This window comes from Vidua macroura, chromosome 2 (assembly GCF_024509145.1).
Source record: "Vidua macroura isolate BioBank_ID:100142 chromosome 2, ASM2450914v1, whole genome shotgun sequence".
NCBI classification, from domain to species: domain Eukaryota; kingdom Metazoa; phylum Chordata; class Aves; order Passeriformes; family Viduidae; genus Vidua; species Vidua macroura.
In genome coordinates, this window is record NC_071572.1 from 35,114,356 (window position 1) to 35,127,964 (window position 13,609).

Here is a 13,609-nt window from a genome sequence, read left to right on the forward strand (position 1 = left end):
CTTTAAAAAAGTGCTAGGGGTGCCTATTACTCATTACATGCACAGAACTGTTGGTGTTCACTGAAAGGAATGTTTTCACCATTTTACAAATGAGGTAAAACTATTATCTTACCTTTTACTTAATCTCAGATCAACTTTAAGGAAAATAATCTAACCTTTACTGTGAGCTAATAAACAACAAAAAGTGCATCAAATGAAAGCCATCCTGGAAACTAATGTTGTCACTGTTATTCTTAGGAAAGGTGCTGTATTGTTCTTTGGTTTAGATGCCATCTAGTACATTCAAGGAGTTTCTATCTGAATTGTTGCTAAAAACTTCTAGAAACTAGAAGTTACTAAAAACATAAATACCTTTATGATTATTTCCTTAAAGAACTCCAAATGTTAATGCCATTTGTAAATTTAACAACCCATTTTTTCTACCTGCCAACTCTATGAAGTCAATCTGGACTTTAAAAATCTAGAAATAATATTTTGTTTGTTAAATATTTATTTTTGTCTGGTGAAGTAAATTTTATGAGTGGAAGTGATTTTCTCTGCTTGCTGAAATAGAGTCACTTTGGAAAAAAGAATGACTTGGGAAAAGTACTTCTTTTCCTTGTGAATGACCTAAGTGATCTACAGATAACGTTTGCACTGGAATTGTGCAAACAGTCCTGCAGAAGTACATGGTAAACTGGCTCCAGTGGGGACTGACACACGCTCAGCTTTGTGGTGTACACTGAGGTAAATTAGATGCCATTCCTTCCACCACAGAGTAAAGAGAAAAAAAATTGGAACTATCCCACCCATGCAATATTCCTACTTTTCCACACTTCTTGCTAGTTCAAAACAGCACAAGAACAAAGCTGTTGTTGGCTGTACCAAGGAACAGCTTGAAAGTAATAAGAACATTTACTTTCTATAACAACTCAAGACATGTTTGTAAGCACAGAGTCACTTCTAAACACAGACAACTGAAAAGTTTTATCTTGACTAGTGAAAGACTTGAGGTTTTTTCTCCAAAAATGAAAAATACAGCGTTTTCTGAGAGCCTTTTTTCTGCCTTTTTAGTACACAAGAGTTCACCTGGAATGTCCGAGGAATATTAAAATGCCCAGAGCAGAGTAAATCCTGCCTTATGCATTCCAGAGGATGAGCCATAAGACAAAAAAATTTGAGATACTGTTACTCTGATCAGGAAAACAGTATTAAAAGAGTCAGAACTTGGGGTCGATAGATGATTTTTCCAAGCAACATCTAGATTTTTATTTGGCTGTGGGTGAGACAGGTGAGGGGAAAAAAAAAAAAAACCTAAAAAAACCCCAAAACCCATACCCACGAAAACAAATAAACAAATACCCCAGCAAAACAAAAATAAGCCCCTCAATCAAACAACAAAATCCCCAAGAACAACAACAAAGCAACAAAAAAGCCAACAAACTTTATCACTGTTAGTTATGGAATTTTGTAAAGGTTGATATCACCCTTTGCTGTTGGCAAGATCCTGAAAGGCGGTACTGAAAGCTCATCCTCCCTGCCCAGTGCATGGGTCAGAGATCAATGGGAAGGCAGCAAAGCCTCTCTGACTCAATGCAGTGGCTGTTTGAAGTAAGACCTTACTGTGAATGCAGATGCCAGGACCCCACTATCAAAAAAGCAGGCTGTATTAATATGAAGCAAAGGACTTGCTACTAGGATTGCAAATCTTTTTGAGATGGCAGTGTAGTGGTGTTTCACTGTCACAGCCTGGGTGCAGCTCCCCCGAGGCCCCAGTGAGCTGAGGCAATGATGAGGCAAGTGCCTGAAGCCATTAATCTGTGACAACAAAGAATGACTGATAGCTCTGGTGATCACCTATTATGGCAATATCTTCATGTTGCATTAACAACAGGCAGAGCTCTGCCTTCCCAGCCACTGTTAGGCAGCATTACGTTTAAGGAGCTTGTGGTACAGGATTAAGCCAAAACTATTATAGTGAAAATCTTCAGTCTACACCAAGTAGCTGAGGATCAGCCCCTCTGAGCTGTAGTGGAGCAAAAGAACCAGACAGATCTGAACGTCTAAGAAACCTCGTGACTTCCCAGGGTGCTGTTCAGCTTTCCAAGCTCATACAACAGCTCTGCTGTCTTTCACTTTTCCCCACAGGTTCTTGCATCACAGCCAACTGGTCACAGCTGGCACATCAGTGTTAAGACAGAAACTTATGTAGAGTCCCTCAGAAAAACATAAACTTGAACTGAGAACTGGTGGTATTAAAAAGATCTAAATACCATCTGATGGTGGAACCATCTGATTTACTGCAAGCCATTTTAGGAGCACTTCTCTTACTGAAGGAACTACAAGAATGACCACACCTACTAAAAAAAAACCACCACAATTTAAATATGCATATTCACATTTCTGTGTTAGGGTTTGATTCCTTCTGAAAGCAGAGCTCTCTCTGACAGCGCTAGGATGCGATGCACCCACTACTGGGCCCTAGGGCTTGTCCAGTTTCCTTAGCTATTAAATGAGAAAACCCAACATATATAACTCTAACAGCAGCCTCTAAGAATCAGCAATCTCTTACAGAAATCCAAGAATACATCAGACTGGCCCTCTGTAAGCCAGTAAGCCACAATAAAATTATCATCAGGACTAATAAAAAAAGGCTAGCCCCTTTTAACAATGTGGAAAACAAACCCTCTTCTCAGTTATTCTTGTTCCGAAATCCCTCTTGCTCCTGGGTGTGCTGAGCAGTCCTGATTCTCTTGAAGTCGTGTGGGTGAAAGGAGTCAGGAACTCACTCCTGTTCTTCTTGCTCTCCCTTCCCGCGGTCTCCAGCATGGATACACTGGGATCCCTGCCAGCAGCAGCCAGTAAACTGGAACAGCCATCAAATGGGAACAGCTATGCAGGTTTTACATGAATTCCAGGCAAAGTACAAAGTCCTTATTGTTATGAACAGTTTCCACGTGTTCCCCAGAGACGGGCAGGGCCTTCCTAGTTCCCATGGCAACACTAAAAAAACTACTAACTCTAGCTAAGTACCGATATTGAAATGCTAATTAGCTAATTGCTCTGTTTGTTTTCTCTAAACTACCTGGAGGTAACTGGCCTCCCACCCCTCCACCCTGCCACTCTGGGACTAACATGCAAATAAAAAAAACCCTTAGGATCATGGGAGTATTTTTAGGAGATAAAGAGGAATATAAATCAAAAACTGAACACAATAGAGGAGTCTAGACAAATGCCCTAGCTGAGGAAGAGGGAAACACATCCCCTGATTGACTTTTAACCGTCGCCATCACCTAAGAAAGAACAGACTATACTAGGCTCTGAGAAGCAGGGAGATAGGGACAGAGAGCTCTGGTGCTGCCACCATGGAAGGAACGGGGACAGCTGTTGTTCTGGATTTCAGCAACAGACTCTGCATGCCATGCCTCCTCATCCTTGGGCCACTGATGTGCCACAAGGAAAGAAGAAAGGACAACTGCTGCTGGGGACTCCAGTGACAGACTCTGCCCGCCTCCTTTCTTTCGGCTGCCTGGGAAAGCTATGACTGCGGGGGCGAGCTCTGCGTTGAGCCACCTGCCCAGCTGATCTATTTAATAAAGAGCTGAACATTAATAAAGGCATTAGCCCTGTTCATTTCACTTATTGTTCAAATACTAGCACAACATGGATACTGCCTTTTCCTGATTTCCTATCTGGTTAATTCTGAGAAAATTTGTATAAAGTCTTTGCTCTATTTCAGTGCTTCAGAAGAGATGATATAATAACAAAATATGCTACAAAAGGTTTTGTTTCTCCCACACAGCTTTTCCAACCTTCCAAATGAGATAAAAGGACTTGCTTGTCCTCCTTTTCTTCTGTGACGTTATTTTTCTGTATTCATTGCATTTTCTAGAAAAGTAGGCATACCTATGCTGAAGATGTGTTTATTTGTAGTGTTTACCATCCATCCCCTTCTTTCAGATCTTAACTCTGGCGTAATACATTTTACAATTCAGAAGGTCTTGAGCAATTACTTGGGGGAGCCTTATTTATTTGCTGACATTTTGGTTTTCTGTGCTACCTGAATACAGCAATTGCTGAATTTAAGACTGTGTTCCAGACAAGTCAGTAGGAGTCAATGAGATGGAAAGATGAAGCAGCTAAAACTATCAGATTCATATAATCCAGTGGCAGGGATAACCAAGGTGGGAGACAGTATTTTGTTTTTTTACCTCCTTGCACTTATGAATATATTCAGTTATTTTTATGTTGTGACATTGGGCTACTTTTATTCACATCTATTTGGCTGTAATACCTATTTTGTATGACTGCTTAACAGCTTATGATACTTCTGGTGCAAAGACTTGAAAAAATTGTATTTCTCCAAAATTACATCATACTTTGGGAATAGCGGATTTTTGAAAGCTGCCAATAATACAAGTTAATACAAATTAAACTGTTAATAATACAATTAACTTTCACTGGCTTTCATCCAAATTATGACTAAACTTCTTTTTGACTATTTACATCTTTCTCACCATGTATTCACTACTGAAGATGGGCCCATACGGCTGCTGGCACGACCTAAAAATGCAAACTGAAACAAACTGCACTGCCCCTGCCACCCCCACCCCACCTTCCCCCCCCCAAAGAAAAAATATCCCACACCTTCACACTTTTCCCTGCTAGCAAAACTCTATCTGGAAGCAAAGACCTCACATTCTGTTTCTCATCACTAGGTTACTGACCTAACACAGAGTTAACAGCCATGATTTCTTATTGTCTTCCACAGAATTAAATTTTAAACAAACACTTTTTCTAACAAAAAAAAAGTAAAGTAAATAAGTAACACTAAAGGAGAAGGAAGATGGTTTTTATCTCTGCAGCTTGAGCCAAGCAGTATTTCCTCCTCTTCAGCTAACCAATTTTTCACTGCAGCTGAGCACAGAACGCTGCTGTTTACTCCCTGCTGTAAACAGGCAAATTCTCTGCCAGCAAAAACTTTTTTTTGAGTCACTGTGTGTTTTATGCTGCTGTTTTCTTACTGGCTTTTTACACATCTGAGTACTAAAACCAAACACTGGCATTCATTTACCTCCTTTTCCCTTTGACAAACTTTCTGAGTGAAGGTAAAGTAGTGAACATAAATATTGAAATGACACACACAAAATTTCCTAAGAACACTTCTATCTCAGACATTGGGGGAAAAAAATCTCTTTGCCAGTCTTGTATCTCTTAAGAGTAGCAGGGCATTACAGTGGCACAATGAATCCTTTCAGAGCACTAATACATTCAGGTAGAGCTGCAGAAGGAAGGTCTCTAAAAGGATCTTGGAAATAAGCAGTCCCTGACAGCCCCTTTGAGTCACTCAGGCATTCTTCTTTCCAAGATGGGGACAAGAAGAATGCTCTCCACCCCTGCCTGTCTCATATTGAAAAGAAAAAAAGGTGCAAATTATGAAATCTGCTTTTAACTATGTCTTCAGCCCCATCCCAGCACTTTATTTTCTTATGGTATTAAATGCTGTATATTTGCTGATCCCTGTGGTGATCCTGCTTGTGGATTAAGATAGGGTCAAGGACAAATTCCACCTTAGGTAACATACTGCTTACAGTTTCAAGTCCATATTCTAAGTTGTTATGTAGCAGTATTGTGCACTATAAAATAACCGTGCTTAGAGCTCCAACTGATTTTTTTTCAGCAATCCATGGAGAAAGACTGTGAGTATGTTCAGTTAATAAACACCAGTAAACTTTGAAAGCAATAGGGAAAGAAAGAGTATAAAACATACATGTGAGACATACACATGTAAACCTTTCCACAATTCCCTAGAATGCTATTTCTGGAAATTATGATAGAGGCATAGCCAGAGACTTCCACGCAAGAAACAGATCTCATTGCTTAAAAACATGAAAACATTAAAAGAAAAAAAAATTGGCAGCTAGTATTACTGAATGATTGTACAACATTTGCTTAATGAATCAGGTAAGTGCAAAACATCAGAAAAATACAGGCAAGTATTATGTAACTTCTGTTTACAAGACTCAATATGGACTTACACCATAACTGAGTTCACAGTACCTTACTAACAATGATCTTGTGCACAGATCAGAAGCCATTGGCACATGCAATCAGATGTTGAAGAAACCCTACTAAACTATAAAAATTGGTGCTTATGCTTTCCTTTTAATAATGTTTTAAGTTGGTACTGCTGTGCCAATGTGCATCTAGAGAATGACAGCATTATAAATCATAGCATCCTCCTATTCAAGAAATCTGCTCCTTCAAGATTTCACAGGGAAACCGTAACTGTGCAACAGCCTCACACCTTAGACTACATTTGCAAGGGCTTGTACAAAGGAAGAGACAATTTTAGTTCTGTGGTGCTTACAGTCAGGGAGGGATTAAAACAAAGGGTGAGGGGGAAATAATGACATAATTTTTAATAGGGTTTACTTTACTAAATGAGGGTAAAGAAAGGAACAACAAAGACTTAAAGCAATTGAAGCATCAGGAAATCTGATTTGAGTCCAGGGTTCTTGGGGAAAAAAAAAAAAAAAAAAACAGGTGGGTCAATTCAAACAACACAATTTTAATTTGTCCAATTACAAGCAAATGCATTCAGGAAGGAGCCAGACACTTGCCAACCTGAAGAGAATGGCAGCAATGGCTCTGCAATGTAGCAATGCAATACTGAAAATAAATTAAGCTTACAGAAAGCAACAGATTGGGCACAATCACCAGCATGATGTCAGAGGTAAAAGAGGAATTAAATCAATCCTTCTAACTTTTTACAAGGGAGACCTTATTGCTCTCTACAGCTACCTGAAAGGAGGTTGAAGTGAAAGGGGAGTCAGTCTCTTTTCCCAAATAACAAGTGACAGCACAAAGGGAGATGACTTCAAGTTGTGCCAGTGGAGGTTTAGACAGGATATTAGGAAAAATTTCTTCAGAGAAAGGGTTCTAAAGCATTGAAACAGACTGTCCAGGAAAGCATTTTAAAGGTACAACTGGAAGTGCAGAGCATCAGTTATTAAGTCTGGTATCTCCACATAAGAGGTCATAGGACTCTAATAATTCAGCCTAAACATTTCTGCAAAATGAGACCAAATTCCACAGAAACCCAAACAGCAGAAACTGGCCAGCAAATTTTTTGTGGACACACTGGCATTAAACAGTTTTGATTATCTGCAAACCTTATGCAAAACTTACTCTTTTCAGCAGCTGTTACTACATATGACTGCTCTACCATTTCTTTCTCCAAATTTGTCAACCACAAATAAATCAACTTCCAATAAAATTCATTCCACTTGACAGTAATGCCACAAAGTCTGCTCACTTGAAGAGATTTATCCAAAAAAGTTTTGCTTAGTTTATTGCAGGGCTGAATCAGGTGGACCTAAGTCAACATGGATTGGTAACAACTTTCTCTAGCCAGCAGCCTTGAGTAGACTCTGGTTTTGGCTTCTTTTTTCAGCTTTGCTTTACTGAAAGCAAGCTTCAAGCCTGAAGCTGCTAGAAAATTAGTCCCTTCTTCCCCAACAGTAGCTTAGCGTTGGGTAGTTCCCCCATCCTCTATTTGTTGAATGTGCTCCTTGATTAAAATGAATCATTCTTGATGTGTTGAAGGAAAAAAAAAATAGAGATAAACTTACAGAGGATAAAAAAAAAATACAAACATCCACTTTATCTCCTTGTTAGGAAAATATTTATTGAAGGCAGACATATCCTATGTTTCACTATCATCCCCAAAAGCCCGGCAATGCCACTGCTCACTGGGATTCCGCCAGAGTGAAAGGAACTTTCACTCTAAGATGCTAAGAGAGATCCAATTCCAGCAGCAAAATTAGGAATAAATCCTTGTTAATTAATCAAGGTCTGTAAAAGACTGTATTTATACACAGCAAAAGAATTTGCCTTCTAGATTTTTTTTGTCTAACTTCAGATGGTGGAAGAAATAATTTACACACTGCTGCAAAACCAGAGCAAAACTCCAAATTCTTTAACACTTATTTAAATATTAAAAAAGTGAATTACAATTATTACATATATAGAAATATTTACTGGTGATGCACAAAAGTCTCTCTCTGCTTAGCTGTTGGCTGAAAATAGACACTTGCTTTCCACCTTGCACAAAAGCGTGCTACAGAACAGCTTCATCTCGGTAAACAGTAAATTAAAATGTAATTACAAATGTTAATTTCATATTAGATTATGGCTCTGAAGGAAGCACATTCAGCATACCATATGCCATATACTGTTCCACCCTGTTGACCCCTTTTCTTCCATAGCTTCTAGGTATACAGATGTTCAGAAGAGGAGAGGCAATAAGTGGGGAAAGACAGAGAGAAGAAATTAAAAACTCCCAGCTCCTGTGAGCACAGCCAGTTTCTCAGTGCTTGCAGCTGGTGAGCCAGAAACAGGTGCTGCTCACCAACCAAAATACAAGGGCTGTCCTTGCAAGAATGCCAAAAGCAGGAGATTATCAGTAGCCTCTCTTTTTTTTTCCCTTTCCATTCTGCACTCTCAGGGAACCAGCTTCAATAGTGCTCACTAGGGGGGATGAAGTTTTTAGTGGCCTGGAAAATATAAATCCTTGCTCTCTTGTATCATGATTATCTTACCACTTAGCTTTGTGCATTTTCAATAAGTAATACTCTCATGGCAAGTTACCCCCATTTTTTAATTTATTATGGCAGCACCCTGCCTTCAGAGCAACAGCAGTAAGGGATGGTCTGGCCCTAGGCTGCAAATTACCTCGAGCATTTTCACATTATGATTAGCAGTCCCTGGTCTAAATTATCTAACTGTGCCTTCAAACTACTCACCCAGGAACAAAGAACTTTCCTTCCATCCAGGACAAGAGCAATGCACAATTGGAAAATCAGAGACAGAAAAAGGGAGGAGGAATGAGATTAAAAGAGCAGCAACCAGGGGCATGGTTGCTAGAGGAAGAGTGAAGAACACAGGGAAGCAAACCGGAGGTAAATCATGCTTTGTGTCTATCCCTATGAAGTAATAATAAAAATAACCTCCAAAAACTGAAGTTTGGTTTGAAACACTTAGAAGGGAAGGAAAGCACAGCTTGTTAATTCTTGTACTCTGCTGATTTTCCCTATCACACACTGCTGCATCCCTGATCACACTTTTTTTTTTTTTTTTTTTTTTTTGCTATTTATGACCTGCTGGATCAGCTCCACCGGCAGGTGGAGGCTGCGAGCTTGGCAGAGGAGGATGGCACTAAGAGGCCGGAGGCTGCCCCCAAAAAGAACACAGCTCTGCAGGGCAGAGTTCACTGCTCCAGATCAATTTCCCAGCACTGTCCCATGGAAAGTGGAATGGAATCTGCCTCGGAAAGCTTTGGTGGCCACTCCCACCCCGAGCCCCAGTGTTCCAGGGCTTGATGGCAATTAATGGCAAATTCCCCTTTTGCCAAATATGATTCATCTCCGTTGAAAGAAGGAAAAAAAGGAAGTTGTCTCCAAAAACTTAGGCAAGGGTGAGGTTTTTTGGGAGAGGGGGTATTTTCTGTTTTTTTTTTTTGTTCTTTTTTTTTTGTTTTTTTTTTTTTTAATAAAACAAACCAACCCAACCAAAAAGAGAAAAGAAAAAAGAAACCCAAACAGCCCAAAATTCAAGCAACTCCCCCAATCTTTTACTTACTCCATGCTCACTCACTGCAGGAGCTTTGTTGTCACTTCCCTCTTCACCTCGGGCTTTCTGATTTTGCTTCCAAGGAGGGTTTATCAAAACCACTATATTGTTGTATAAGAATAATTGACAGATGTCAGTCTCGTTTAAAAAAGTGGGCAAAGGCATTTTCTTCATCCTGCCTGCTGCAAGGGAGGGCTTCCCTGCCTTCCCCTGGTAACACATGCTGAGTAAGGAAGAATTGTTCTAAAGCAGATGCTGGACCTCCAGCTGCTCTAACTGCCAAGGCAAACAGAAGAGCTTGAGCAGCAACTGAGGGAAAGCTCGTAAATCTCAGGCAGTGAGACTGCCGGCTACAGCACACTGTGTGGAGATCCACCCTGTGCATGGAAGTGGAAGAGCCCTGCCTAATGCAGAATGAGCCAATCAGCTCCCTTGGGATCAAAGAAAATCCATCACCGTATTGTCACGTTGGTGTGCGCACACCAGGCCTGGCAGCCTGGCTAATTCCCTCTGATGTTATTATAGTTCCTCTCTTTGTGAGCTCTCTCCTGTGCCAGCACTAATACACATGTGGTTGCACAGTCTGGCTTGCCATGTATCTTCTCAGTCCCATGGGGGTACTGGACTCCTCTTTTTACTGGCTGTGTGTGTTTATACTGGTTTAAGAAGAGGGTATAAAGGTGTTAACACTGTAATACATTGAATAAGGGCTTTATTCAAAGAAAGGCAGGAAAGAGGAGAGAAATTCTTGGTATAGACATATTCCTGCTCAAAGGTCAAAATAAATATTAATAAAAACACTATGGCAACAAGGAGAAAACAGAATTTACTAACTAGCCCTTGATAATTATAATGGTATTCACAGCATGGTTGGTGGGTGTGATGTACAGAAATCAAGGGGAGCATTAGGGTCTTAAATAGTATCAACAAATTGTAGTGGTTACTGCAATATTTTCATGAAAAACTTCTGCCCAAAAAAGTAATTGGGAAAAGGTGCAAAAAAATGAGAATGCAAGGAATGAGGTTCAGGCTCCACTGTTGAGAGTAGGATGCTTGCATGCATCAGGGAGAAGATATTAAAGGAAAGCTTCAGAAATATGAAGAGAAAGATTTTGTTTTATTTTTCTTTTTTTGAGGGACTCGGAAAAACTAGGTAGAAATGGTAGAATTCAGGAGGCAGCAGAAAGTTCCTGGATTACAGACCAAGACTCAAGGGAAGGATCCACTCTGCAAAGACTCGGTGAAGAAAGCAGGGATTTGGGTTTGGCCCTTTTACTCCAGGACAGATCTGATCACACCATTTCCAACTCTCACGTCTGTGGAATTTCGCTCTGTCCATCTAGAAAGGCTCCTCCATCTTGTGTCTCTGGCCATCTGCCATAATCAGGAGCATAGTAAGGTGGTGTGATGCTTTTAAAGCACTCTTTGTTAGCAGCATCTTTAGTTTGGCCTCCACAGAAAGAATGAAAAGGGTGAAATAAATCAACTTATTATAAATCAACTTATGGATCTCCTGTTTATTAACAGTTTTTCTTGATTTCTCAATTTCTTTCATATAGGCTGAACATATATTTAAAAAAAATACTTGCAAATTTGTGTTAAAAATAATTCATTAATTGTAGCAGTGACTAGTAAGAAATAAATGAGCTGCCTAAGAGTCAAAAGTGAACTCTGTAACTGGCTTGTGTTTGAATTTTGCAAGTATCCCAGTCTTCTGCTGAGATTAGTAAATTCCTTTATAACACAACCCATCAACAAACTCTGAAGGATGCTAAAGTGTGCAAGAAAAAAACAGTGAAGCCCCAGGGACAAAACAATGCAAACTGAAGTGAAATCCTGAAAAGCAGGACAAGTAAGAGCTTGTTCTTTGTATATTACTAGTAATTTGCAATAATAGTTTTACTTGCTTCTTTTAGATAGGATTAAAATGCTTATTTGTAAAATACATGTGATGATATGACACATGGTGGAAATGATGAGGAAACATTGTGTCCCTTCAGATTCATGGTACTGACAGATGCTGTGTGAGTTTTTAAATTTATAATCCTGATTTTGACATTTCCAGGTACTGCCATTGATTACTGATATTTTGGTTTGCCCCTACAATGCTATTTAACAGCACGGGCAGTCTTGTTTGAGATAGTGTTCAAGGGCAGACATCACTGATACCAACTTGCACGTCCAGGGACAAAACTATTAATTAAGCCTGACAAATTATCAGAATATTCTATCACTATGTCCACAGTGGCTTAGCTTGAAATACGAAAACTGTGATCTTTTTTATGATTAAGTGCTGAAGTCAAGCTGAAGCACTTGACCAATGTGTGTCCAGGAGAGTTCAAAACCAGCTTAAAAATATTGCTCTTATTCTAATGTAAAAGCAAACAAAGACGCAAACCATAAAAGATCAAATACCACTTAGAGAATTATTCCTTTTGTTTTTCTTGTTCTTCACAGATCTCCTTTCAGTATAACAGTATAAATATTTTGTGTCCAACTTTCAAATGAAAAGAGATAATTATGTTTTTATAATCTTAAATTTCATGCTTAAATATTGCTTTCTACTGTGTTTGAAAACATTTTCAGTATCCAAATTTAGATCTTAGGAGTTTTATAAGATGCTCTTGAAATCCTGTCTTGAACACTATCTATGTCATCTTAGGCTATGACCAGCATAACTTAATGAGATGAAAACTGTGCTGTGACTAAGCAGAAAAAGTCAGTCTTACCAAATTATTTGCACTGTAATAGTAGCCCATGAGTCTTGTAGGAAAAAGAAAAAGAAATGTGAGCAAGCATGTGAGCAAGCTGATTGGTATTTGCTAGTTAGCGTGCTTCCAAGTATGTTATTGGCAAGGCAGCCTTTATCATTGCGTGACATCACTCCAAGTGTAATGTCCTTTCTGCCCCTGACTGGTTGTTGATCCCATGGCACTCTGGAGATCAGCAAGGGATGGTCACTGTGCTTTCATGTGCTGGCACCAGTGTCCAGGACAAATCCTAGCTCAGATGTTTTCCAGTACCCCCTGGTCCTAATGGATATACATATCCTACATTGCTATGAAGTATTTCAGCACAAGAAAAACTAGTTTGCTCATATTCACAGATATTACACCTATGCATTTCAAAAGGTGTTGAAAAATTGAGAGGACATAAAATCCCACATACTAAACTGGTTTGAGAATGGAAGTGATATCCTGGAAAATGACTGAGAAAATTGAAAAATTCCAGTCTGATTACAGTAATTTCAGCTAAAAAAAACCAATTCATTTTGAATATGAAAAGACCTTTAAATCCCTCCAAGAAAGAACCAGTTAAACAGAATACACTCAAATGAGGAAAAAACCCAGATGTTTCTAACAATGGAGGAAGTAGCAGCAATCAGAACATGTGAAAATGATGGACTTAGTGAATGTCTTGAATTTTTCACAGTAAGACTAAGCACCTTTCTCATCAATAGCACTGATGGAGCATCTGGTTGAATTATAACATGTGAAATGCATGAAGTCACAGCATAAAATAAAATTTTGCTTTTAAGCTGCAGGGCTTTGTTTACCTGCAGATTTCCTGGTGACTGAATTGTGGGAAACAGAGGAAATAAAACCAAAATAAACCAAATGTTTACTGAAAAGGATGAATAAGATAAATTGGTCCTAGCACAGTAGTCAAGGAATAGTTAAAAACAGTGAAGTAAAACAAATGGGCAAATTATGTTCTCAGATGCCTAACTATTCTGATATACCAGTGTAAACTTGTTGATGTGAACAGATGTATTTACAGCCCTACAAAGAAAAGCATTACCTGCAAGGCCACGTAATTAGGAACAACTATTTTAACACAAAGAAGGAAAGAACTAAATAATTCTAGCTCTTTGGAGTGAAAATGTAACCTGTGAAACAAAAAATACCTTAATTATCCAGATCTTTTTTTTTTTTTTTCATAGCAAAATATTGCTTGTTTTCATAATTATTGTTTGCTATCTTTCAAAGGATCTTTT